This window comes from Equus asinus, chromosome 1, assembly GCF_041296235.1.
Source record: "Equus asinus isolate D_3611 breed Donkey chromosome 1, EquAss-T2T_v2, whole genome shotgun sequence".
Classification (NCBI taxonomy): domain Eukaryota; kingdom Metazoa; phylum Chordata; class Mammalia; order Perissodactyla; family Equidae; genus Equus; species Equus asinus.
The window spans coordinates 190579471-190604630 of NC_091790.1; the positions used below are offsets into that span (position 1 = coordinate 190579471).

The 25160-nt window shown below is 41.7% G+C and overlaps 1 protein-coding gene across 2 annotated transcripts in view; it reads left to right on the forward strand.

Moving 5' to 3' along the window:
- The first annotated feature begins 6275 nt into the window (after window positions 1–6275).
- Window positions 6276–25160, forward strand: part of CHRM2 (cholinergic receptor muscarinic 2) — a 144083-nt gene continuing 125198 nt past the window's right edge. Inside the window, exons 1-2 of one of the 2 annotated variants that reach the window (XM_014839345.3) lie at window positions 6276–6482; window positions 6750–6912. The gene's annotated coding sequence lies outside the window, so the exon portion shown is untranslated. Of the gene's footprint in view, window positions 6483–6749; window positions 6913–25160 lie in introns of those variants that run through there. The other variant, XM_044779062.2, reaches the window with a different exon arrangement.

Consider the following 25160-nt stretch of genomic DNA (forward strand, 5'->3'; position numbering starts at 1 on the left):
GAAAGGAAAAATAATTTTCCCTCTACCCTTCTAGGTTCTGGGCTGAGATCTCCCTGTAATAAAAGATAAATTAACAGGAGAAAAACAAATAAAAGTTTAAGAACATGTATAACTCCAGTATACATGGGAGAGACCCAGGAAAACTGAGTTACTCTCTGAAATGGCCCAAGCCACCACCTTTAAAACATTTTCAGCTAAAAATAAAAGAAGATATTGGGGAAGAGGTGGGAAGAAACCAGTTATGGGAGGTTTCCAGGAAAAGCACAGTAAAGAAGGGAAAAGTTGTTAGGCAGATTTAAGCCATTGCTTTCTCTATTGGTAAGAGTTTCTAGAGATTTAGAGTTATTCTTCCTTTCCTGGTACATATAGAGAGGGAGACACCCTTACATATGTAGATTTCTCTTACAAATGTAAATGTCTCTTACAAAAGGGTAACTTCTACTCAGTTTTCAGAGCTTCTCCTGTGTCTGCTGTTTCTTAAAAACAACCAGCTCAAAATAATCAATGTGCCAAAGAGGCATAGTTTGGGGTGGCATATTCTGCTCTCAGAATATGGTCATTAATATGTGTCTTCAGTTTTGCTTTCCTGTACCTTCTGGTGATGGCTTTAAATATGTTAAGTATTGTTTCATCATCCAGAATATCTAACTCCCAAGACCTAACTTGTTGTATGTACCTTACAAATCCCAGGTAGAGTATCCCTTAGGCAGATTCCTCCTCTGGAATCAGCTCCCTGATTTAGTGCTAAGGCACTTTCCTGAATTTCCAATGGGTTATGACATCCAAGATTTTATCTCAGGTGCCTAAGAACAACATTTCTGTTTATTTTGTTCTCTCCAGCTGAGTTAGCTTGGGGAGGACAGGAATCTTTTCTTATTTTGGTGGTTGCCCTAATATCTAAGAGAATATTGAATGATATATAAATATTTGTTGAGCCAACCTCTAAACTTCAAATTCAGTTTATGGTAGGCTTCTGAGAAACGCTCAGCTCTCAGAGGTGCAAGCAGGCCTTCTCTGAAGCGTCCCTGCAGTTTACAGAGCTGCAGAAGGAACCACGGCAATGGCGGCTTGTTTACATGAGACTTGCTCAAGAAAGAAACGTTTCCAGTGAATTACCATCACGTGGGAGAATTTGTCTCTTCATATCCTGGCATCAATAAAGGAGAGCACATTGTGTCAGTTGTGGAGCTCTAAAGGTAGATTTTGAGTGGTTACTCTTGAAGACGTTCAATGATTACCAATACACAGTTATTGGGCATCATTTTTTAATTTTTTTTGAGGAAGATTCGTCCTGAGCTAACTGCTGTCAATCCTCCTCTTTTTTGCTGAGGAAGACTGGCCCTGGGCTGACATCCATGCTCATCTTCCTCTACTTTATATGTGGGTCACCTACCACAGCATGGCTTGCCAAGCGGTGCCATGTCGGTACCTGGGATCTGAACCGGCAAACCCCCAGGCCGCCAAAGCGGAACGTGCGCACTTAACCCCTGTGCCACTGGGCATCCTTTTTAAATTAACTCACTTTCTAGGAAAATATTTGTCAATAAAAGCCTTGTAGGAACGTAGGACATGTATTGACTTTGCCTGGGGTCTTGCTTCCTTCCTTTCTGCAGGGATTTATAGAACACTGCCCATGAGATTTTGCAAATGAGGGCCTTAAGCCCAAACGCAGTCACCTTGCTGGGTAAATGAGGAAGAAAGGACAAAATGTCCAGGATCCGTCTTATTAGGCACAGTAAATCAGGGAATGCTTTAGAAAACGCTTCTTTGGGCACACTAGTAGGAGAAAGAATCTGTTTTTAAAGGGAAAAGGTCTGTAGGGGGTGAAAGGATCAAGACACATTCAGCTGAGTCTTGCTTGGCAAAACACCTCTTTGTGTATCACAATTACCTCAGTCACTCTCAAGAAATAGAGGGTAGATCAAATTTAGTGAGGAGGCTGTCCTATGTTGTGGTGGCTCCCAGGATATGTTTCTTTGGAATATGTTAGCATTTCCACCTGTCCATTGAAAAGCCATTTCAGTTAGCTTAAGAACCAGGTGGGTATATGATCTGAGAAATTATGTGAATTCCTAGGGGTAAGTGGTTAATTCACTCTTAATTCTAAGAAATTAGGTTTCCCTACAGACTAAAAAGGTTTTGAGTATTCCTAGACCACTCTTTCCTGCACAAGCATCATAGATTCAAATAATTTGGAGCTTCCTGTGCAGAGAAGAGACTGATAAGACTTCCAGTTTCAACTTGACAGAATCTTATCTCCATCTGAGATTCCAGCTTCTAACTTGGGGTGTGAAAAGGGGAAATCTAAGCTGTTTGTCAAAATACACCCTGAGGTAGATGTGCTTGAAGTGTTTTTGCTTTCGTTCTCCCAGTCTAAGAGATTCATCTCTAAAGGGAAGCTGGGCGTTTCCTCCTGGAAGGAGGAATGTGCATACAATAAATGCTTCTCTAAGTAAACGTGTGTCCCCTGTGGCCTTTTTCTCCTGCTTTCTTAACGCTGATTTATCACCACCATTGCAGCTGCTTAACATTTTGCAGGGCGGTGTTTCACTCCTGCCCCCCCCCCACCCCAGCTTCTTTGTATTCCCTGTTTGAAAAAGAGCTCTGTATTTTAAATGTTTTAGACTCAGCAGCAGTAAATGTTTCAAGGCTTTGGATAACACCATCACTGCTAGGAGGGGATGAGTTTAAAACAGCTGTGATGCCAAACTTCAAGAAAGAGGAAAAGAAAAAAATAGCAAAGCATTGTTAGACTGTCACCAAACATTATCACTCAGAATCAGTCTCATTTGTGTATGGAAACTCCTATGGCAGGCTCTGAAAAAGAAAAGCTTAGGATTTCCTCAGAGAAAAAGAGATAATCTTTTTTGGCTGAAGAATAGAAGCATTTAAATGACTCTCAGGGAAGGTTTGTAGGGAAAATAAGTAACTCTAAGAAGAATAGTGTGTCTATTACAGGGCTGTTATTAAGATTTCAAAACAGTGAGGGAGACTGAAGAATCCATTTTATGCAGTGACTGTAATCTAGCTGAGGTGCACTTTTAACCCGGGATTGTTACATTTCAAACTGAGGTCAAGGAAAAGAACAGTTCCTTTGGCCTACATCAGATAAGTCAGCCCACCTTTTCCAAACCTCCTGCTGATAAATGCTGTGTTTCCGAGTCCAACTCTCAAACCATTTGTGTGAGTGGGAGATGAAGAACAGGCAAGATCTTCTGCTCTTGGCTCATCTTCCCCATATACGCAAAGTCCTCGTCTTCATTTTCTTGGTTCTTTGAAAGCAGAAAATTAAGAAAATGTTATGGCTGCCATACCTGGTGGGAGATGACTCAGGTTGAACTTGTTACCCTCTTAATCCACTTATGATGACAGAGTGCTGATTTGTGCATCTAATTATTGCTGCACTGAAATTAATGTGACACAGTACCACATGCACTACCTTCCCAGGAATGAGACCCCTCACTCCCCTTCTCCTCACCTTAGCGGTGACCTTATTTACAGCCTTGTTCAAAAGCAACTTTCTCAAAGATTCAGAGCTCTTCAGTGCATGCCCAAAAGTGGCTTTATGAGGTTGCACTAATGAAATTTGGCTTCACAAGTGGAAATTACTAATTTATTAGTGTTCTTTGAGGTGGAAAATAGGCTTGTAGATAAAGGGAAACCCATAGGTGCATTCTATAAAGTCTTCACAAAGAACTTTTGAAAGTGTTCCACACCATGGGTTACTAATAAATGTAAAGCTATATTCCTGGGATGGGGGAGTATTCTTTTATCTCAGAAAGTAAACTGGCTTAAGACGTAAAAATAAATGCCAGAATATGCATGATCTTTTCTTGTATAGAAAGAAAAACTAGAAGGGGAAAAGAATGGGGTTTCTTGGGGTCAATATGATGATGGATGTTTAACACGCTTCTTGCATGATGTTGATGAGCAGTATGGTTTTCACCAGCAAAATTCACTCCTAAATACTCTGATTCAATAGGTCAGAGGTCTGGCCCAGGAATGTGTGTTTTTAAATCCTCACTGACAGACTTACAACTATAGTTAAGTTGCTATCTGCTGGACACTCTTCTGAAAAGTTTACATAAATTAACTCTGTTATTCCTTACAACAATCCCAGGAGATATTACTATTATTATAGCCCTTTTATGGATGAAGAATCTGAGGCACAGAGCAATTAAATAATTTCTCCAAAATCACACAGCGAGTGGCACAACTACAGGAATATACATTTAAAAAGTCTCTTCTGTGATGACCTAAAAGAAGAAGACGCACATCATTGCGGATTGTTTGCTGAAAACGCTGCTTCCGTTTGCAGCTTCTCTCTAAACGGCCATAAGTATAGTGATTTCTATTGAACATAGCAGTTCAATTACTCATGGACCCTGTTTTATTCAAGCTTAAGAAAATAGTAGTTAGTTTTCATTGGCTTTATGCCTTATTGCTCTTTTTGGAGTACGCAGCCCTGTTGGTAAGAAGGCACTAATAGCATGAAAGAACAAAATAGCAACAGATCACTGGGTTTTCTTTTTCTCCATTGCTGGTCCAGGCTCCATTCCTGTTTCCTCTTCTGCTTTGTTTTGTGTGTGATTGTGTGTTTTCAAAAATACTCAAGAAACTCCATGGGTTTATGGAGGCTAATAGACAGAAATAATGGAGTAAGGAAGGACAATGTGAATTTATTTTCAAAAGAGCACCTAAAGGAGAAGAAATGCAAAATCAGATATTTAGTGTAATGGCCCAAGTGCTGGGGGAGGTAGAGATCAGGACAACGCAGAGCTGTCTTGATTCTCTAAAAAATATCTTATAATCTCCCAGAGATGGTGGGATGCAAGGGTGTGGAGGCTGAAGGCAGAGTCACAGTATTATAATGCATTATTTCAGGATGACTTCAATCAGGCAAAATCAAGTTTGTGCTATGTCCTGCTTGGTGATAGCTATGAGTTATCAGACAGAGTAGAAACTTCCAGCTACAGGATTTCAAGTTATCAATGAATTTATATTTCTGTATAATTAATTATCTTGATTGCCAACTGCTGTATAGATGTTCCATATGAGTGCCTTTCCCTGCTAATATGCTTGGAAGCTTAGAAAGAACAGGGGCAGTGACTTTTTCTATTTTGTATGCTCTTTGACAACTAGCAAAGGCCTGGGCATTGAGAATTGAACTGAATTTAGTTGGATATATTAAACCAATGCATGTTTAACTTGCTTTTTTCCTGTCTTTGTGATCTAAAGGTGATGGATCTAATTCTGTGTTATTCAGTTTAAGGTTTTAAGTTTTTTCATCTGATTGTCAAAGGTGGATGAGAGAAAGTGAAGCCTATACAACATATCATATATTGATGTTATCTTCTTATACTTTCACAAAAGCAAGTCTTGCCCTCAGCTATACTTTAGAACCATATCATTGCACCTTCATCAAATGGGTTAGTACCTAAAACTAATGAGTACTCTTGTTGGAAAGAACTTAAAATGAAGATATAAAAACCTAAGGCTGATCAGAACACAAAACGTTTGCATCCTAATTTTTTTCATAGCTCAAATTCCATAAAGCACCATAAATATTTTATAATCCAACGCCTGTTAGTTGAAGAAAACATGGTCACTGACCTTTATAATAAACCAAAATTAACTTTCCCTCTAACACATTTGCCGATGTACCCAAGTAACAATCAGTGAATGGTTCAACACGATTATATGTTTACAAAGCATTGTGAATTTATTCTAACATTTTCCCACCTGGAAAGATTGAGTTTAAGCATCTTCGGTAATCGAAAAGCAACACTGCGTTCTTCCCAATAGTCACGTCACCTTTATAGCAATCATATACTTGTAGGAATGGGACTGAGTAGTGGCGGTGGTAATTGTATAGGTTCTGATGTAGAAATTGCAGATGGAGAGCTGGGCTCTGGGGATGGCCATGGAGAGGAGCGGAAAGGAGCCTGGAGAAAAGGCTGTCATGTTTGCTCAGAAGAACCGCCAAATCAGAGAGCAGAGAAGATTTCATTGGAGGAGCGCCTTCAATAGCAACTAATCCTGTCATATTGAAAGAAAATTGTAAATGTTCTCTCCAGAAAGTGTCCGCCCATTGCAGCTAATCGAACACACACGCACCAACACAGACACGCTCTGCTGCGATACCAAAGGCGCCCGGGAGCAGAGACTTGCTCCAGCGAGCGCGCGCGCGCGCACACACACACACACACAGGAACACAGACACGCGCGCGCGCGCGCGCGCACACACACACACACACACACACACACACACACACACACACACACCAGGCTGTGGGTTGACCAGAGGCTTGAAACTGCAGATCCCACTAGGAAATTGCCAGAGGCATAGAAGTAGGTGTTGCCTCCCACACTGATTACTACTTCCCCAGCACTTTGGTGAAGAAATGAATCCCGCCCAGCTCGCCGGTCCATCCAGGTCTCGGTTCTCTTTTGCTCTCCAAACTCGTCTTCGTGAAAGACAGGTTTGAAAGTCCTTTTTGCTTCTTCTTTGGTGGTTTGGTGTGGAGAGCTGGGGCAGCGTGGGTTTAACTCCAGTCCAAACCGCGAAGGAGATACAGATCCGCCAAGTGACTGGGACGGGTGTTGGGTGAGCGACTCTGTTCGCGCGCGCGCGAGCCCCGCAGCTCTCGCCGGAGCCTTTGGGTCCGCTCTCTCCCCGCCCCCCCCCCCCCCGCCCCACCCCTCCAAGTGTCGCGGCACCAACTAATCTTTTCCCTTTCTCTTGGAAGATCAAGGGAGAAAGCGAGCCAGCGGCTAGCTTCAGACACTGAGCGGTGCGCAGCTCGCTCCCGGGCGGGTCAGCCCTGAACCCGCGAAGAGCTCCGCGCTCCTGCCAGCCTTCACCAAGGAAATCGCAGCTCGGGGAGGCAAGTGGAGCTAAACCGGCGGCAGGTAAGGGCACCGCGCTGCCCAGCTCTCAGCTTGCCCGCGCCAGGGGCCCTGGCACGGCGGGGTCCCTCCCAATCCCCAGAACCCGGGGCCGGGAGGTTGGGAAATTGGAGGATGGTCCTCCACAAGTGCAGATTCTCAAACGGAAACTTTGGCTCCTGGGGCTTGGAGGGTTGAAGGCAGCGATGGCGGGTGGGCAGGATGGGGCAAGTGAGGCACAGAGCGGGACGAGGGCGCGATTGCGCGGGTCACTGAGTCCGGAGGAATGTGGCGAAGGCAGCCTGGGAGCCGCGCCTGCCGAGGCATCGCTCCCTCTTCCAGCTTGCCATCCCCTCCACTGTCACCCGACCTCCCTCCCCCTCCCCGAGATGCCGTCATGGAAAAGACAGGAGAGCTTCTCCCTCTCCTGCCTCTCACGCTCCTTCCTGCCCGGGGTCTGGCCCCGTCTTCCAGGCGTTTGGGGTGGAGGCCCGGCCCTCTCCGGCTCGGCGCGGTCCCCTAGTTTCGCCTTCCGAGCAGCCCCTCAGGTTCTTGCGCCGGGTGGCTGGAGGGAGGCTTGGTGCCGCGCTCCGAGGACTATAGCCAAGAGGCAGGAGGGATAATAATGAAGAAAGGGTCCCAGGACAGAGGAAGAGGAAGCCTTTTGCAACCCCATCCCATTTCGTCCCCGCAAACGAGGTCGGCTGTCCGCCTCGGCTTGGGAACTGGGTCTCAGCTCGGGGCTCGCGAGGTCCTGGACAGTGCCTGGGCTTCGCGGACACCCACCTCGCCATGGGCCCTGAGCCACCTCGTCGGCGCCCAGGGTCGTAGATAGGGGGCCGCTGCACCCAAAATGTCCCTCGCCGTCCGCGCTTGCGGACCTGGGCTACCGCCGCTAACTTGCAGCTCTCGGAACCCGGGAGGTGCAGTCCAGGGTAGATCGCGCAGAAATTCCACCTGTGCACCTGCCCTGCGCCCCTGGGGCGCCCCCCGCGGGGTAAGAGGAGGCTTGTCTAGGGGAGATCTCAAGAGGTGAAGATATTCCCCCGAATTATTGACACAGAGAGTGGCACATCCTCTCTGCCTCAGTCCCCCTCCAGCGTCCCCATCCCTTTCTCTATCCTCCTGCCCGTCGCCGTCCTCAAGGCTGCTTTAAACCACAAAATCTTCCAAGGGAGGGTCCACCGAGCTCCCCAGTCCCAGGCCATGAGACCAAGGCTGTTGGCTGTGTGGAGATATGTGGCGAGTCGCTCGGCATGGAGAGGCAGCGGGAGAGCAGAGAAATGGAGGTAAACACCTAAGGCAAGAGGAGCCGCCCGCTGACTTCTCACCCAAGCCGCCCTCCTGTGTCCTTATGTCAGTTCATGGCCATGGCACGTCTGTGACTGAGGCCACCAAGGGTTCTAAGTCTGCCAGCCCCGGCGCGGTGAGCCCAGCAAGAGCACGGCGCCTCCCAGTCCTCAAGCTCTGGAATCCCCCACATTGACTTTCTATTTCCCTTTCATCTTCTCTTTTCTTTTTTTGGTTTGTTTTGCTTTTCTTGCTCTTTTTCTTAGCACTGGGTGGCAGTGGGTACGTGGCAGCCAGCCGTATGGTTTTTCCGTCCCCTAGTACACGCAGCCAGCAGCACAAACACAAGTCCCCACACTCTACCGCGCACTGGCCGGCGCTCAGGCACGCAGCCCCCCTGGACGGCCCCAAGCTCCTGCGGCCCCGGTCAAGGGCAGGGCCGGAGGAGAGGGGAGACAGTCCAGTCTCCTGAGACAAACCGTGGGGCGACAGGAAAGGCCTGCGACAAACTCAGATTTGGGTTGGACGTGGGGTGGGGGGAGGCTCAGGGCGAAAAGTCCTCCAGAGCTCAGGCTCCAACTGAGCGGAGCTTAAAAGGGCCGAGGTTGGGGCGCCCCAGACCTCCGCCCCCGCTGTGCCTCAGGCCAGAACCCACCCGTCGTGCGCAGTCTTTCTTCAGCCCGCCTAGGGAAGTCCAGACGGCCGGGTCCTGGGGTGTGCCAGCACCTCACTTTGCTCCAGACATTCTGATTTACCGGGATTGAGAGGGTTCTGAAAGTGAGGCAGCCACAAACTCCTGATGGTCAACCCCGCATCGTGCGGCTGTTGGCAACCTGCATGTTCGTGTACACTGTATTGAAAAACATCTGGCAGAGCACATTTTCATTGATAAGCAAATAATAAGGATGATGCTACACTTTAGAAACTACAAACAATTAGGCGCGTGTGTGTGCGATCTTTGGGGCCATAACAACAAGGGCATGGGTGATCATAGAAGTAAACCAGTTGATTTGGTCGAGAGACAGTTCCCTCACCCCCCACCAGGAACTGTATTGGGCTGCAATTCAGAAAGTGGACTTTCGAAACTCTTGTCAAATGGATGGAGGAATTTTGTGCCAACAATGTCGCAGCTTTGCAGGATTTGGCAGCTAAGGACTCAAGAAGTAATAAGTTAAAGTGAGATGAATGTTTATTGTTATTACTATTATTAGTAATGTGTCCCAGTTGTGGCAGTACAATAGATAAGCAACTTCTATTGACTGTAAAAGCTTTACTAGGCTAAACAATTCTGCCAGTAAAAAAGGAAAAATAAAGCTTGAGCCTAAAAAGGAGTGGAAATTCCAGCCAAATCAGCTTACTGTTTTAAATCTCTGTGAATGAGGTGGGGTGGGAGTTGGGGAGAGTCCTGGGACCTGAAGTACAGGGTGGGCTTCCTGACAGATGCTTGGTCTTCCTATAGAAGAAAGAGGTGTGTTGTTTATTAAGTGTGCCTGAGGGTGTCTGGAGGGGGTTGGAGTGAGAAAACAGGCAGGTTGTAATATCCCTACCATTGTTCAAGAGAGCCCAAAGCACATGTTTGCAGCTCTCAACTGACGTCAGGTGCAGATGTGGAAGACACTAGCAGTCAAACTTAGGTAAAAGTCCCCGTGGAATGAAGCCCCACAGTCTCTCAATTTTGGGGTCAGAGATTGCTATCTTCCCATATGTGACCCCATCCCCTTCTTTGCCCAGATACTCCCCCGGGCACCAACATCAGGATGTACATTCAGTGGCAATTTTCCAGGTCCAGCTCCAAGGCAGGCAGCCCCCAGGCCGAGGGCACAGGAAGGAGGGGCAGCATCAGAAGTTTGGTGAAAACAGCAGTCCCCAGCCTGCTGGCTGGCAGGGAGGCATGGCCCCCGCTTCAGTGGAGGAGGGTAGGCACACTGATTAGGAGGCACATGGCTCTCTGACCCACAGCAATGAACAGAGGTAAAGCAAGTACAAAAAAGGAAGAGAGGACAAGAGAACAAAGGAAATGAAGAGGGAATAGGAGAAAGAAAAAGAGTGAGGGCAAGAATCTGTGGGTATGCCTTTAACAGCCCCCAGAAGTGTTGGGTTCACCCTACGTGACCTGTGTCAGTCTGTGTTTGGAGTCTATATGCCTGTGAGAGAGTGCCTGTTCGCAATTGTCTGAACACCACCACGCAAGCCCCACTATTCATCTTATCTTCATCTTTCTTCACTTTACTGAGTAGTTTCAGAGACTAACAAACATTTTGCCACATAGTTAGCTTGAAGAACTATTTTTCTTCTTTAAACTAATAATTGAGTTAGTTGAGCATTTTGTGATGCGGACTCTGTGTCATTTTCCTCAGTGAGTTCCTGTATGTTAAAGACTGTCAACATCCTCCTTGTGACTATTACCACCACCTGGCTGTCATTCCCTATCACCTGTCTCCACTTGGTCTACCTTTGGTTCATTAGCAGGTGTTGAGGCTGCTTGCATTAAAGGGTATCAGAGCAAGTGTGCTGATTGCATTCTCCAAAGCACAGCGGGGTCACGTGGTGGTGGTGGTAGCGGTGGTGTGTGTTTTGTTTGGGGCAAAGGAAGCAGGTCATTTTAGTTTGGGATGGAAGATAGAGTCTGTCACATCCTAGGAGCTTTAAATGTTTGTTGCATGAGTGAATAGACGAATCCATTTTCTCATTGCAACAATTCTATCAAGTGGGTGTTATTTTCCCTGTTTTACAGATGAGGAAAGCAGCATTCAGAGAGGTCAGGTAATGGCCCAAGATCACACAGCTAGTAAGTTGCAGTCCCTGGATTCAAACACAAGCCTGTTGGACTCCAGTCTTTGTCTTATGCTGTGCTGATGGGCTCTCTATGAATAGTCACAGTGCTTGTTTTCCTGTGTTTGGGGAAATCAAAACCGTGGTGTTCGGAGTTTAATCATGTTCTCCTCATCCTTTAATTCAACTCTGCATATTCTTGTTGGATCTCCCAAACAGTAAGCAGGGAAGATTCAGTGCCAACTAGGTTCTTAGTTGGCACAACATGCTTGTTCTGCTTAATCAGTGATGCCTCTGGCAGAGGCAAACAAAGGCACAGAAATTACCTGATATTTTGGCAGATGTTATTTCCACCTATAGCTATACCAAGATTCTCTTTCGTCTGGTGCAAAAGGATGGAAGAGAATTTTGATATCTTCTGGTTTAACTCATAATGGGTGTTGAAGTGGATCAAGAGGCTTTTACAACGTGATTCAGCTCACCAAGAACTGCCTAAGGACACACGGATCTCCCTTCCAGTCTACTTGTCTCTTCGTTTCGCCATGCTGAATGAGCTGCACTTTCTTTCTTAAGATTGCTGGCACTGAGGTTCTAAATTTCAATGGAAACTTGTAACTTTAGTTATAATGTATTATCCACCTTGGCTCTGAAAGGCATAACATGACTTTGCGAAACTATTAGCCAAGGGTGAGGTAGGTTCTGGCTGGTTTGCCTTCTTCCACACTTTATATATTCTTGTCTTTATTTCATTTCCATTTTTTTCCCCACATGTTCCAGCTCCTTCTTTTATACTGTGACCTAAATATGCAATCATCTTAACTGGTGCTGTTACCATGGGAATGTTTCATGGTGGATAAGGTTACATGCTAAAAAATCGGTTTCTTTCATTAGCAATGGAATTCCTTCTCTCTCCTCCCTCTCTCTCAAATCCAGGCTTCCACTGAGTGATGCCCTCTGGTGTTCAATAACAGAAAGCACATTACTCTGGAGCACATCATTTTTAAAACTTTGAGAGAATTTCAATTTTGATTGTAATTTGAAATGGACAAAACAACAAAGACTTTTAATTAGTATATTTTTAAGCAAAGAGATTAATAGAAGATGTTCATTGCCTGGGCATATTGACTACTGTTTGCTATGAAGAATTCTAGAAAGTTATAGGTGAGGGGGGATATTTATAGCCTTATGTGTTTAACGTTGTTGTGAAAATGTTCCTATAGGAGACAAAGAGATTCCATTGAGATATCTCAGGAAGAAGAATCTAATAGAGGGGCCGGCCTGGTGGCTAGCAGTTAACTTCATGCACTCTGCTTTGGTGGCCCGGGGTTCGCTGGTTCGGATCCTGGGCTCGGACCTAGCACCACTTATTGAGCCTTGTTGTGGCAGGCATCCCACATATAAAATAGAGAAAGGTTGGTGGCAGATGTTAGCTCTGGGTTGATCTTCCTCAAAAAAAAAAGAAATCTGATGGAATCTTCTACATGTTTAAGTCTTTAAGACTTCAAAATAGAAGTTTTCAGTCTTTAGAATGGGAACATTTTCTTGCTGGATAGGATATATAAATATTATATATATTATATTAAATTATATATATAATTCCTTGTTGTGTTATGTGATAAACTTGGCAGTTTTACTCTGTATTATTATGTGAATAGTAATATCAATCTGCACATTATTAGTAATCAGAAATTACATGACAAATTAGAAGTGAGGCTGATATGCTACAAACGTGCCTTCTTTCCTTCTCCAAATTCTACTGTCACCACCTATTGGTGTCACCAAGACACACCTGTCTCTAAGACTTGTCTAGAATTCATCCCCTCCTCTCCATCCACACATCTTTTGCAGACCTTTAGCATCTCTCACATGAACTATCACCAGAACCTTATGTTTCTAACTAGTCTCCCACCTCCAATCTTTCCCTAGTACAATCCATGCCTCACACTGCCAGAATGACCTTTCTGAAATGCAAATCTGAACATGTTATTCTCTTGTTAGAAATTCTTCCCTCTCAACTATCTAGGATAAACTCTAAAATCAAACCCACATGAGATCTTCCATAACTGATCAAAGCCTTTTTGCCAAGCCTTACCAGCCCTTTCTGCCTTCCCCCACAGCTCAAGGACGTAATACGTAGAAATAGCTTAGTGGAATGACTAGCACAGAGTAAATGTTATTAATTTGTTGGCTAACGTACTTCTTTTTCTCTTTATTCTTTTGCTCCTCTTCATCTAATTTACTATTATTACAATACTAAAAAGCAATGATAAGCACGACTTACACTAGCTATCCACCAAACTAGTAATAATAGCTAAGAAAGGCCATGATGTGGCAAATGTTTTGCTGAATATTTTACATCTTATATCATTTAATCTCCCACAGTCAGGGACATAGGCTGATACATTCTAGGTACTCAATATATGTTTGTTATTGTGGTATGCACAGTCAATATAACAATAAAGACATTTTTGGCACTTAATATTCACGGCAAAGTTCTTTGAAAGGTGAAAACTTTGTTTTTTCATTGTAAAGAGCTCTATGGGGCTGGCTGAACTGTTTTCTTGGATATTAAACTAAACTGTTTACAAAAGGGTTAACCTGTAAAAGTGCTAAGCAACTTGGATGATCTTACCCAGTCCTGGTAGTAGAGTACCAACTAGAACTTGTTAGGGATGCTGATGAGGTCTGAGATGAGAACAAAGGCCATATTTTTTATAAATATATACAGTTCAAATGTATTGGAAATATGGAGCTTTGTTTTCTCTAATATTTTGCACAGATAATATGTTACCCTGTAAATATGCCTAGTCCCCATTCCATTTTATTGTATCAAAGAAGTTGTAAGCATCTCTATAGGCTAAACACCAATTTAAATTCAAATTTCCAGTCCATGGATAATATGTAACAACAAACATAATAACAAAACTAAGGATCTATGTTTTTAAGATCAGTGAAAATAAATAGCAAAGAGTGTGGTAGCAGGGCAGTATTTTGAAGTTGCCTGTATATACTGGGTTCAGAAAAGCAGAACTTCTCTTTTCTGAGGTTGAGGACCCTATATACTGAATGTTGATCTCATGGCAGAGATGAACCCACTTTTTCAGCAGTCAATATTCATAGTCATGAGGTAGAGTGCTTTGAATAGCCAGATTCTGAATTAGTTAAGTCACTACTGTCTTCTAAGAAGTCTCTTAAAAATGATTCATTCACTGGCTGAGTTCTTGAAATACTCTACTCCTCTTGCAAAGACTTTGAGTCAGCAGGTTTGGGGTCAGACGTAGGAATCTCTATTTTTAACTAGTACCTCAGGTGATACTGAGGTAGATAATCACGGGACAACATTAAAATAATACCAAATTGAAGAATAGGCATATAAGGGGCATTGAAAAGGAACGAAGATAGGATGCTCAACCCACATCTTGCTGCCAATATCATCACATGAGCTTTCTACTTTGTGTGGGCCATCGAGACTGAGAGCTTAGCTGTGGCCAGAGACTTTTTGATTGTCCAGTGTGGGTGATGAATAACAATTCAGGAGGACAGCCATGGATAAAGATGCTTCTCTTCCATGTCGTATGATACCTGTACCTGTTTGTTTACATGGGGTAACCCCCATCTGTGTAATTAATGTTCTTAGAGTTAAATCAGTCCTGGCCATTTAAGAAATAAGCATGTGATTTCTTTTCTATGCCTTGTTTCATTTTTCCCCTGTCCACAAGTCCTCATTCTCCCTGATATCTGCCTGGGAAGATAGCTTCATGAGTCCAAAGTTCCTCTGTGCTCCCTCCTATCTAGTGTTCTGTCTAGGCTTTTCATTACTAATCTAGTGGGACCAAGAGCCTGGCATTCTTCCACTCCCTCTCTCACGGCCCTAGTGGAGCCGTTCATGGGAGTGAGGGAATTGTCATGGGGATACATTTCACTGTTACTATTGCAGAATGTTGGTGCACTGTGCTGATCCCCAGTCACTGACTGATAGAATACCTCTTCTAGAAATTGGAAAGTTCTAACGATTTTTCCTGATGCTATTCCTCACCCTTGGTCGTGAAGATGATTCTTCCACTTTGAATAAAGCAAAGAAGCTTTTTTTTACCTCCACAACTATTCCAAGTCGACAAACAACACAGAATAATATAGAGAGACGAGCCCATTTTTTCTTGATTATTTAATTAACTACTGAGGAGCTCTTTAGAAGGCATGAGATAGAGAGCTAAAGAATTACCTGAAGGCTGATTTTTCTCACTCTTCAGAAAAGTTAAGCATATAATAATTTTATTGGTAGAGGGAAGAACATAGTTTTCACACGCAATTTCGTATCGTTGAACACAAGGAAGCTTTTCTAATACTCCCTGCCTTCCTCGGGACTGCTACGCGGAAGAGGCTTCCACCACACAACTGGCATGAAAAGAGGAAAACGCTACATCTTTGTGTTCTTTGGAGAGCATCACGGCATTTGGTTTCATTTTTAGGGAGAAGGTAAAGAGCAGCCTCAGGGCCAATGTGTTTCCCAGATCTGTCAGCTGTTTTCTTGCTTCATCCTCAAAAGTACTTTTCTATCCGATTTTATCAGCGGAGTGGCCAGTTATGTGTTCATATGTAAGCCCAACTAGTACAGACTTTTTTTCACCTTCTGTCTTGTGTTCTGGGAGTACTGAAGGCGGGGAGAGTGGCAGATGCTGTAGGTTTAATTTCTGTTGTCTCTGAGCACTGGGTGTCATTCAAAGGTAAACAAGAAGTCACCATTTTTCTGCTATTTTAAAGTGAGCATGACTGGATCTTTTCCACGACTGGATATTTCCACATTAAGGAACGTTTCAGAATTTTGGCTGAGATACTCTTCCGTGGCAGTAAGAACAACAACAAAAACAATGAAACAACAGCTGCTCTTTCTTGAGTGTCTACCAAATTTTAGGACCTGTGCCATTTCTTTACATATATTATTCCTATACCTCACGCCAACCCTATGTGGTGGATGTTTGTTGTTTTTTCTTTGAAGTGTAGAAACTGGTGTTTCTTGACACTGAGTAGGTTGCTCTGGGTCTAAGAGTGAGTTTATTCCTTTGGGCATCAGTCCATGTCTAAAATCGATGAGTTTAAAAATTTGGGGTTTTTTTGTTTGTTTTGTTTTACTATACCGTAAGCACTTTCTTTAAGAGAATATCCATTATGTTATTTGGCATCTAATTCTGATAAAGCCAAGGAGAAAGAAATAGGGAAGAAAAAGAAATAGAGGCTCATCACACTTTGAGTCACTGTTCAGAAAAGGGAATCATGGAAACAGAGTTTATGTTAGAGAATCAGTCTCAGATGAGATGGAATCTGTCTTGGCCACTTACCTCCTGGCTTAGCCACATTATAACCTTCACGTTTGAAAATGCTTGATCCTTCACAGTCCCCGGGGAGATCTTTTTAGGCACAGAGGGGGAAAGAGTCTCAGCAAGGCTTCCAGGTATAGAATTTCTAAGGCATGATATGTAACTTCATCAATATCTATAAAACATTGATATGTTGGCTGTGAAAACACTATGTGTTAGTAAAATGTTATTTTTTAATCTGCTTCTATTCATATTGTTTTATCTATTCCGTTCCTCTGTGAAACAATTGCTGTTACATTAACCTCTGCATTGCAGGTAAAAAACAAAAGGCCAAAGTAGTTAATTATTCCAAGGGATGAACCATCAGTGGATTAATTCTGTTCCTGTTTACATGTCCATTGTCAACTCTGTTTGTATGTCTCAAGTCTCCTGAGAATCATTAGTGTCTATTGGTAAATGATAATACCAGCTAATTTTTTACAATTAATTGAAATTTCACACTCTTACATTTTAATATCAGTCAATATTTTTATATACTGACACTTTTAATCAAGGATTATCTTTCGCAAGGGAGCTACAATAGGGCTCTAATTAATTAAAGTGATAATTGCTCCTCTCCCTTGCAATTTGTTAGTTACATAACACATTCTTCAGGAAATTCACATCCTCAGCATTCTTCTTTAAAGTTCCTCCATTTATAAGGAGATTCCTTGGCTTCTATCTCTGTTGGAATTTACTAAAAATGCAAATTACTTTTATTTTCAAGCAGTGATACAGAAAGGAGGTCATATTTATTTTCCAGCAAGTTTCTATATTCAAACAAAATAAAATGACATCTTTCTATCATTGAAGTGTTCAGATAGAATCCCAGGGGTCATTTTCATGGAAGAAAGGTTGTCAGATGTTTCCACTTTGATGTGCACTGGCTTATTTTGGCTTCTTTATCACAATGCAAGTTCCCATGGTTCATTCCTCTTGACTCTTTCTTCCATTTCTCAATCCTCAGCTACGTAATTGCTCCTGCCTCTCTGCAGCGTTGTCAGTGCCCAAGGTTTGTTATATTTTTCCCTCTGGTTTAGTCCTGTTATTTTAGTAGACATTGAATCTAGACTGTTGGCTATAATTGGCAGTCCTGCTCTCTTCTCCTTTGATAGATATTGCTCCAATTTCTTTATTTTGGCACCTCTTGGTGGGAGATGCATTTTCAGAAATAATTGATGGTGGCTGTAAATCCTTTAGCTGATTTCCCTAAAACTTAGGAATTGCAGATCATGGAAATCATTGCAACATATACTGGTCAGATCTTCTAAAGGTCATTATCCCTATTTGCTTCTTTTAATTAAATTAATGTGACTTATTCACTCCACTTGCAGCAAATATTTGCCTACTTTTTAAAATTATTTTTTCCTCCCAAGCTCTCGTGTGTTCTTACTTTACTTTCCCAATATAATTGAAAATGAAGTGATATCAACAGTTCAATTATTTAATATTCAAACTTATTTTTTCATTACTCTGTATAATTATCAAAAGATAACTTTTCTTACTGCATTAGTTTGGTTTTTTTTAATGGATTTTATTTTTTAGAGCAGTTTTAGGTTCACAACAAAATTGACTAGAAAGTACAGGGAGTTCCCAGATACCCTCTTCCCCCCAAAACTGACAGCCTTCCCCACTATGAACATCCTGCACTAGAGTGGTACATCTGTTCCAATGAGTGAACCTACACTGACACATCACAGTTGCCCAAAGTTCATAGTTTACATTGGGGTTCACTCTTGGTGTTGTATGTTCTTTGAGTTTTGACAAATGTCTAATGACATGTATCCACCATTATAGTATCATAAAGAAGAGATTCATTGTCCCTCAAATCCCCTGTGCTCCTCCCAACTTATCCCTCCCTCCTTCCTAACCTTTGGCAACCACTGGTCCTTTGACTGTCTCCATAGTTTTGCTTTTTCCAAAATGTCATATAGCTGGAATCATACCATGTGTAGCCTTTTCAGATTGGTTTCTTTCACTTAGTAATATGCACTTCAGTTTCCTCCATGTCTTCTCATGGTTTGATTTCTCATTTCGTTTTAGTGCTGAATAATATTCCATTGCATTAGTTTTTCTTTGGTATTTTCATTAAATCAGTAAATGTTTTCCCTTACTTCTTGAAGGTAAATTTTAGCTACACGTTAGAGAAATAGTCTTTTCATTTTGTCGTGTATATTATTTTACTCTTGTATTGGATTTTCTCTACTCTTACGTTTCCATGTTCTTAAATTCTGGAACTTTCCAATAATAGCCAAAGAACTTATATTCTGAATATTTTATTTCTATCTCTTTTTTCTTCTTCCTTTAACCCACCCTACCCTTATTTCAGCACTTAGTGAGAAAAGAGTATCATTACTTGGCATTTGTGGGTTTTATTTAACTATTTTTATTTTCCCATTATTAACTTTTTCATAAGATGCTTTTTTGTAATTCAGGCCACAAAAATCTTCACCTCTTTCTTGAGAGATTTAAATGGTTTGCTTATCCATTTTGGAAACGCTCGTGCTCCCTTGAGTCTTTAAATACAAGGAGAGGGAGAAAAGGACATCCCAGAACTGTTCTTTCCCATTTCTCATTACCAATTGGTCTTCCAAGACTTAGCAGTCATGCTCATGATGAAGCTAAGTAAAAAAGCTGAAAACTTATTCAAGATATGTCTACTGACCCCTAAATGGAACACTATAAGCACTAGAAGTAAGAGAAGTCTGAGAGGTTGTTTCGTATGCCTCTGGGTTGTGTGCTTTTCTCTGTTCTCTGCTTTTAGGAAAATTGATGCTGTTCGATATATTGGTCTAGTCATTCCAGCCGCTTAGATGTGGCCTTGCACTGGGCAGCTAATAGTACCCACTTTTTTAACTTGACTTTTAGTATCTTTGCTTGGACCCACTCTTCTACTTACACACATCTTATATTCAGCTTCTTCACACGATGAAATTGTCATGGATATTCTTTGGTTTTATTAGAAGAAACCTGCTCTATAGGGGCAAGATTTCTTGTTTGTTTGTTTGTTTTAATTCTTCTCGGCATTGAATCTTATGCCTGGCTCTAAGCTTGGCTCATAGCAAAGCTCAATAAATATTTTTTAGTGATGATTTTATGCCACTAGTCTGCTAAAAGTCCAAAGTTTCTTTCAACCCTAATCTCCTTCTCTTGGTTTCATAACAGCAAGTCATCATTGTCTGAAATATCTCAAAGAAACTCTCTTTCTAGGTAAAGTTTTCCTTTCAGTATAAAGCTTCCCTTCTGACAAATCTTCTCACTTTTGAAACCAACCCTTCATTGAAGCCTAAACAAAATGTCCTATGGGCTATCTTTTTAGCTATATAGTATTATTACTTTATTTCAGCTGAATCTAATTAATATCTAGCACATGAACTTTTAAAAGGACCCAACTTGTTTGTTTTTATATGTAAAATGATTGAAACAAATTTTAGCTAGGACAGATCACATGTGATTTAAACAGATCACTTTTTTTCCCCGACTCTAGGATGGATTTACAGGACCACTGACTCTTTTTGTTTGATGCTATCTACAAGATATATGACCAAAGATGGAGATTAATTTACATCATGAACCTACATACCATTCTGGATAATTTGCCACACTATAACTTTGGTCTTACACACAGAATTGGAGTATTCATTTATTTGTTCTTTTATTCATTCCTTCATTCAAGAGATATTGGCAGAACACCTGTTTTGTGCATAACACTAACCCTTGTGCCCTCGCTATCCCTCTTACCTGACTCATTGTTATCATCACACAGGAGTATCCATGGGGGAAGGAGAGGTACTACACTCACATGCCCACTTTCCCCCTCTGTTATGCAGACTTAGCATCCCTCCTAACAGCACTGCTGCAGTCTCCGCAGTTATGGTGGAACTGTGCTCCCCGGAAGTAGGAAGACCACTGACTGACCTTCACCACCTCTTCACCACTAAGAAAGATAAGGTTTCAACCTTTTCCCCTGATTTGAGTTTCTGGTATACTCCACTGCCAGGTAGTATAAAGTAGTGGTTAAGAATATACACTTTGGAGACTACTGTACCATTGTCAGTTTGCCTTTAGTTCCTTCGACTTCACAGATTCAAGAATTTAGTGAAATGTTCAACATCATCGAGTCTGACACCTTTATTTTGCAGTTAAGGAGACTGTGAGCAAGAAACAGTAGTGGTTGTCCTGTAGGTGATAATGAGTTGAGGTGATAGAACCATTCAGCTTTGGGGTCTGAACATCCTGCCCCCCAACCCATTGTCAATATCATTACCCTACCATGATTACTCCTATGAAATGTTCCACGTGATTATTTTTAATCTTAGAGTTTAATTCCTTCTAAGAAAGATCTGAGACTATAAAAACCCCCTTGTTATTCTTCCTCATTTGTATGGAACTTCTGATTCTTTTTCCACCTCCCTTCCTCTGTTCTCCTGACGTTTTACAAAGGGGTCTCATGATTTAATGGTAAGATTTTGTCGGAAAGCCTGAGGTTCAAACATGAGTAACCATGAAAACTTTAATGACGGATACGACATGGTGCCAGCCTGTCAGAACAGAGATCAACCATTATGTCGTTCTTCTGGGTCCCTGCTGAGAATCAACTTTGGTTCAATGAGCTACTCCAATCTTGAGAGTATCTACTCTCCTGATTTCCAGAAGTTTGGGAGACCTCATCCATTAATTTTTGTTACTGAATTGCATGTAGATAATTACGATTTTACTAATCCTTGCAGTATCTTTTTGGATCAATATTTATATTTTTAAATAATATTGATACTTATAAAAAGATATCAACTCAACCTTTTAATTTTATGTAATACAAAATAATTGGAAATAAATTACACAATGTATTTGTTCCTTAGAGATGTATGACAGCTTTTAAAAAGCAGAAGAAAGTATGATGAATAAAGCCTTTTAGAAATAGAATCAAAATCCACTTCTTTCTTTTGCTTCCCCATTTCCTGAGGTCATTGGCAAACTCTGTTGTCACCTCTACTGCCAAATTGGCAAACATTGTCCATGCAGTGTCTTCAGAGCAAAAAAAAGAGACAAATAGAAAAGCTGTATTTTGATGTCATCTCTCCTAATTCTGTCAATGTACTTTTCTTCCAAATAGCAGATTACTTCATCCTGAAGTCCTGATAAACATAAATGTAATTAGCTTTGCCACAAATGTTTTCGGAATGAAGTGCCCATTTTTTTTGGTTGTCTTTTTGCTTTGTTTTATATCAAAGGAAAGTGGAGAGGAGAAGCAATTGGTGGCGAGTTGAGGAGCTGGTGTTGCCTGGGACACTGGGCATTTCGTGGTCCAGAGAAATTCACAATGAGGTGACAGAATGCTCTCTCAGACCACTGTCACTTACACTGGAATGTGATGTACTCCTGGGGAACGTGGGAAAGGCACTTGCAAAGCTATTTTAAGAGGCATTTGCAACTATGAGAGGACAAGGAAGTACAGGAGAACATCCCAGAAGCCTTGTTTGTAAATACTGTATTCTTTTTAAGGGTTACTCAGTGGCCAAAGCAAAAGGATGTTTTGCCAGGAAATAAAGCTGCTTCTCTTGCCTAACTAGAAGAGATTTTTACACTAAATGAAGACTTAAAATTAAAATGGAAACATTTCAACAAAAATCACAGGAAATTGTTTGTTTTGTGTTTCTCCAATGTGAGCTCCCAAGCTTATCAACGATCTGTTGCCATTAGTTAGTACCAGTAAGCAATCCATCAGAAGATGGATAGGAATTTGTGTTCAGAGAAACCGTATTTGAGAAGGCTGAAGGCTAATTTCCCTCCACGTTTTTAGAAAATGTTTCATTCATCTTCATACAGGCTCAGAGAAAATAATTTGGACATAGATGACAATCTTTCTTTGGCAGATGGCGCCTCCTTAATGATGGAGAAAAGGGAAAAACAAATTGGACGCCAGTGTTTCCCACCTTCTCTGTCTGTGGAACCCCTATGGATTCCCAAGAAAGCTGGAGTACAGCTTGCTCCCAAAGATGAGCAGGACTGGGGAAAATCCTTCAACTCCAAATTCTCCCAGAAAAAGAACTCAAATTCCAGAGATATCATATATACAGTAGTCCCCCTTTATCCACAATTTTGCTTTCAGCGGCTTCAGTTACCTGCTGTCTGAAAATATTAAATGTAAATTTCCAGAAATAAACAATTTATAAGTTTTAAGTTGCACACCATTCTGTGTAGTGTGATGAAATCTCCTGCTGTCCTATTCCATCCAGCCCAGGATATGAATCATCCCTTTGTCCAGCATCTCCATGCTGTATATGATACCACCCATTAGTCACTTAGTAGCCTTCTTGGTTATGAGATCAACTATCATCAGATAGACTGTCCTATTGCAGTGCTTGTGTTCAAGTAACACTTATTTTACTCAATAATGGCCCCAAAGCTACTATTAAAAGCCATCACAAGAATAGTGATGCTGGCAATTCGGATATGCCAAAGAGAAGCCATAAAAGTCTCACTTTATGTGAAAAGGTGAAAGTTTTTGACTTAATAAGAAAAGAAAACATTCTAACTTTTATTATTGTACATTGTTATAGTTGTTCCATTTTATTATTAGTTGTTGTTAATCTCTTACTATGCCTAATTTATAAATTAAAATTTATCATGGGTATGTATGTATAGGAAAAAAACATAGTATATGTAGGATTTGGTACTATCCACGATTTCAGGCATGCACTGGAGGCCTTGGAATATATCCCCTGCAAATAAGGGGGGGGGGGGCTATTGTATATTCACATTATCCATATTTAAAACTGAGAAAAAAAAGCCACTACTCCTGTCAGTATCATTCTCATCATTCTGCATTTTAAAGTTTACCTTGCTGTCTCCCTGCAGTATTCAGTGGGTTATTGTACAGAAGGCACATGTAAGTGCTTTGCAAGGGATGGACTTGGGTACACTGCAAATACTTGTTTATTCATTTATCCTTCAACATTGATTGCTGCAAAATTAGGTCCAGCCAGGTACTCTGCTGGACATCTAGGACGCAAAGATGATTAATCATAATCCCAGCCCTCCCAGTCTATCTTGGGAGGTAAGGTGAAGAACAAACAAGGATTCACAATAGACTCCAGCAATCACAGAAGCAAAGGGTGGGAGTAACCCAGCTGAAGCTTGGTTTAAGAGAGCCTTTAAAGAGTGAGTAGGGTTTACCAGATTGATGGGGGATGTCTTAGTCAGCTTGGTCTCCTATAACAAATAAACCATAGACAAGGTGGCTTCAACAACAAACATTATAACTGAGTACTTATATGCATATAAGGTGTTTTGAACATATAAATTTATATACAATTCTAAATGTAAGTGCATGTAAAGTATGAAGAGAATAACTACACTTTACTATAACTTAGCAAGCAATGGCAGTCTCAATAGAGTAAACAAAAAGTATCAAAATATGTAAAGTACACATTGAGAGGTCAGAAAAACAATAGTGCGGATTTGAGCAAATAACCCCTTATATTTGCATGTTGCTTTAGAGTTCCCAAAGCCCATCATTGCATTGTTTTAGAGCAGGGGTTGGGGCCAAGTACAGCCTTTGACCTGTTTTTATATGGCTTCTAGTCAAAAATGTTTTTTGCATTGTTAAAAGGTTGTTAAGAAAAAGAAGAAGAAGAAGAAGGTGCAGCAGAGATCGAATGTGGACTCCAATATGTCTAATATATACTACCTGGCACTGTGCAAAAACTTTTCCCGGCCCCCCTTCAAAAGAAGCTGCATAGATAATTGTAGTGGTTCTCCCAGTGTGACTAGTTCTACCCAGTTCCACTCCTCATGGAGCTAAGGCAAGATGGGTAAAGCATAATGGCCCCGCTTCTTGTAGTTTAGGTTAAAGACTTAAAACTCAATTTGTTGTGGTGGTTCTAACTGGCAAATTCTGTATTCTATTCTCTCGTAAATGTGCCTAGTGAATCAAGTGTCTCAGTTTGGGTTTCAGAACTGTCGACGAAAATAATCCATAACCAATCTATAAATGAAAATTTGGGATGAGTTTATTCTGAGCTAAAATCTGAGGACCATGGCCGGGGGCCTTTCTCCCCGAAGGAAGAAAGGGGACCAAAGAAGTGAGGTACACAGAGTGGTTGTATACCCCCAAACAGGATGTTTCACGTATGATTGAAATGTCCCTCCCACAATAGTCACAAGATTGCCCTGAAGGCACAGCGCTTGATGGACATAGCAGGTAGTTGGTCTGCTATCTCCGAGGGCGTAGCAGGAGGCAAGTCTATTGTCTCGAGCTGGGTGGTCACAGGTGAGTGCAGCAATCAGTTTCCAGCCTAAGGAAAGATGCTTAATCCCTAAGGAAATGCCAACGTTGGGAGGGGAAGAGAAGTTGCACCTTTATCTCAAGGGCCTTTGTTCTTGCCATAGGGAATATCTAAAGCAGACATACAGTGGGTGCTCAACGGCCTCCATCAGACGCTTTTGGAAAGACAAGGTCAGGCCAAATTAGGTTTACACCAAATGGCTTCCTCATAGTCTCCAATATATCCTATTGCTTGCCATTTCTATTTGTCAGAACACAAGTCCATCTCTTCATCTTTGTGCTTGATTCCCACTCTCTTGACATCATATTTGTGGATTATTTAATGCTTGTTTAAAATAAATAATATGTTGTTAAAAAAAAACTTTACAATTTACAATGGATTCTCAGATCCATCACCTCATTTCATTTTCACAAAAACTCCAAAAGGATGATAATAACAAGTTGAAGAAATTCAGAATTAGCAATCTCAGATGACTTGTCTAGGGCGATACAGCCTGCAGGAGAATTCAGAATGCCCCACTCCCATCCAGTTGTGTTTTCCATCCTTCTCTCAGAAAACCCATTGTCAT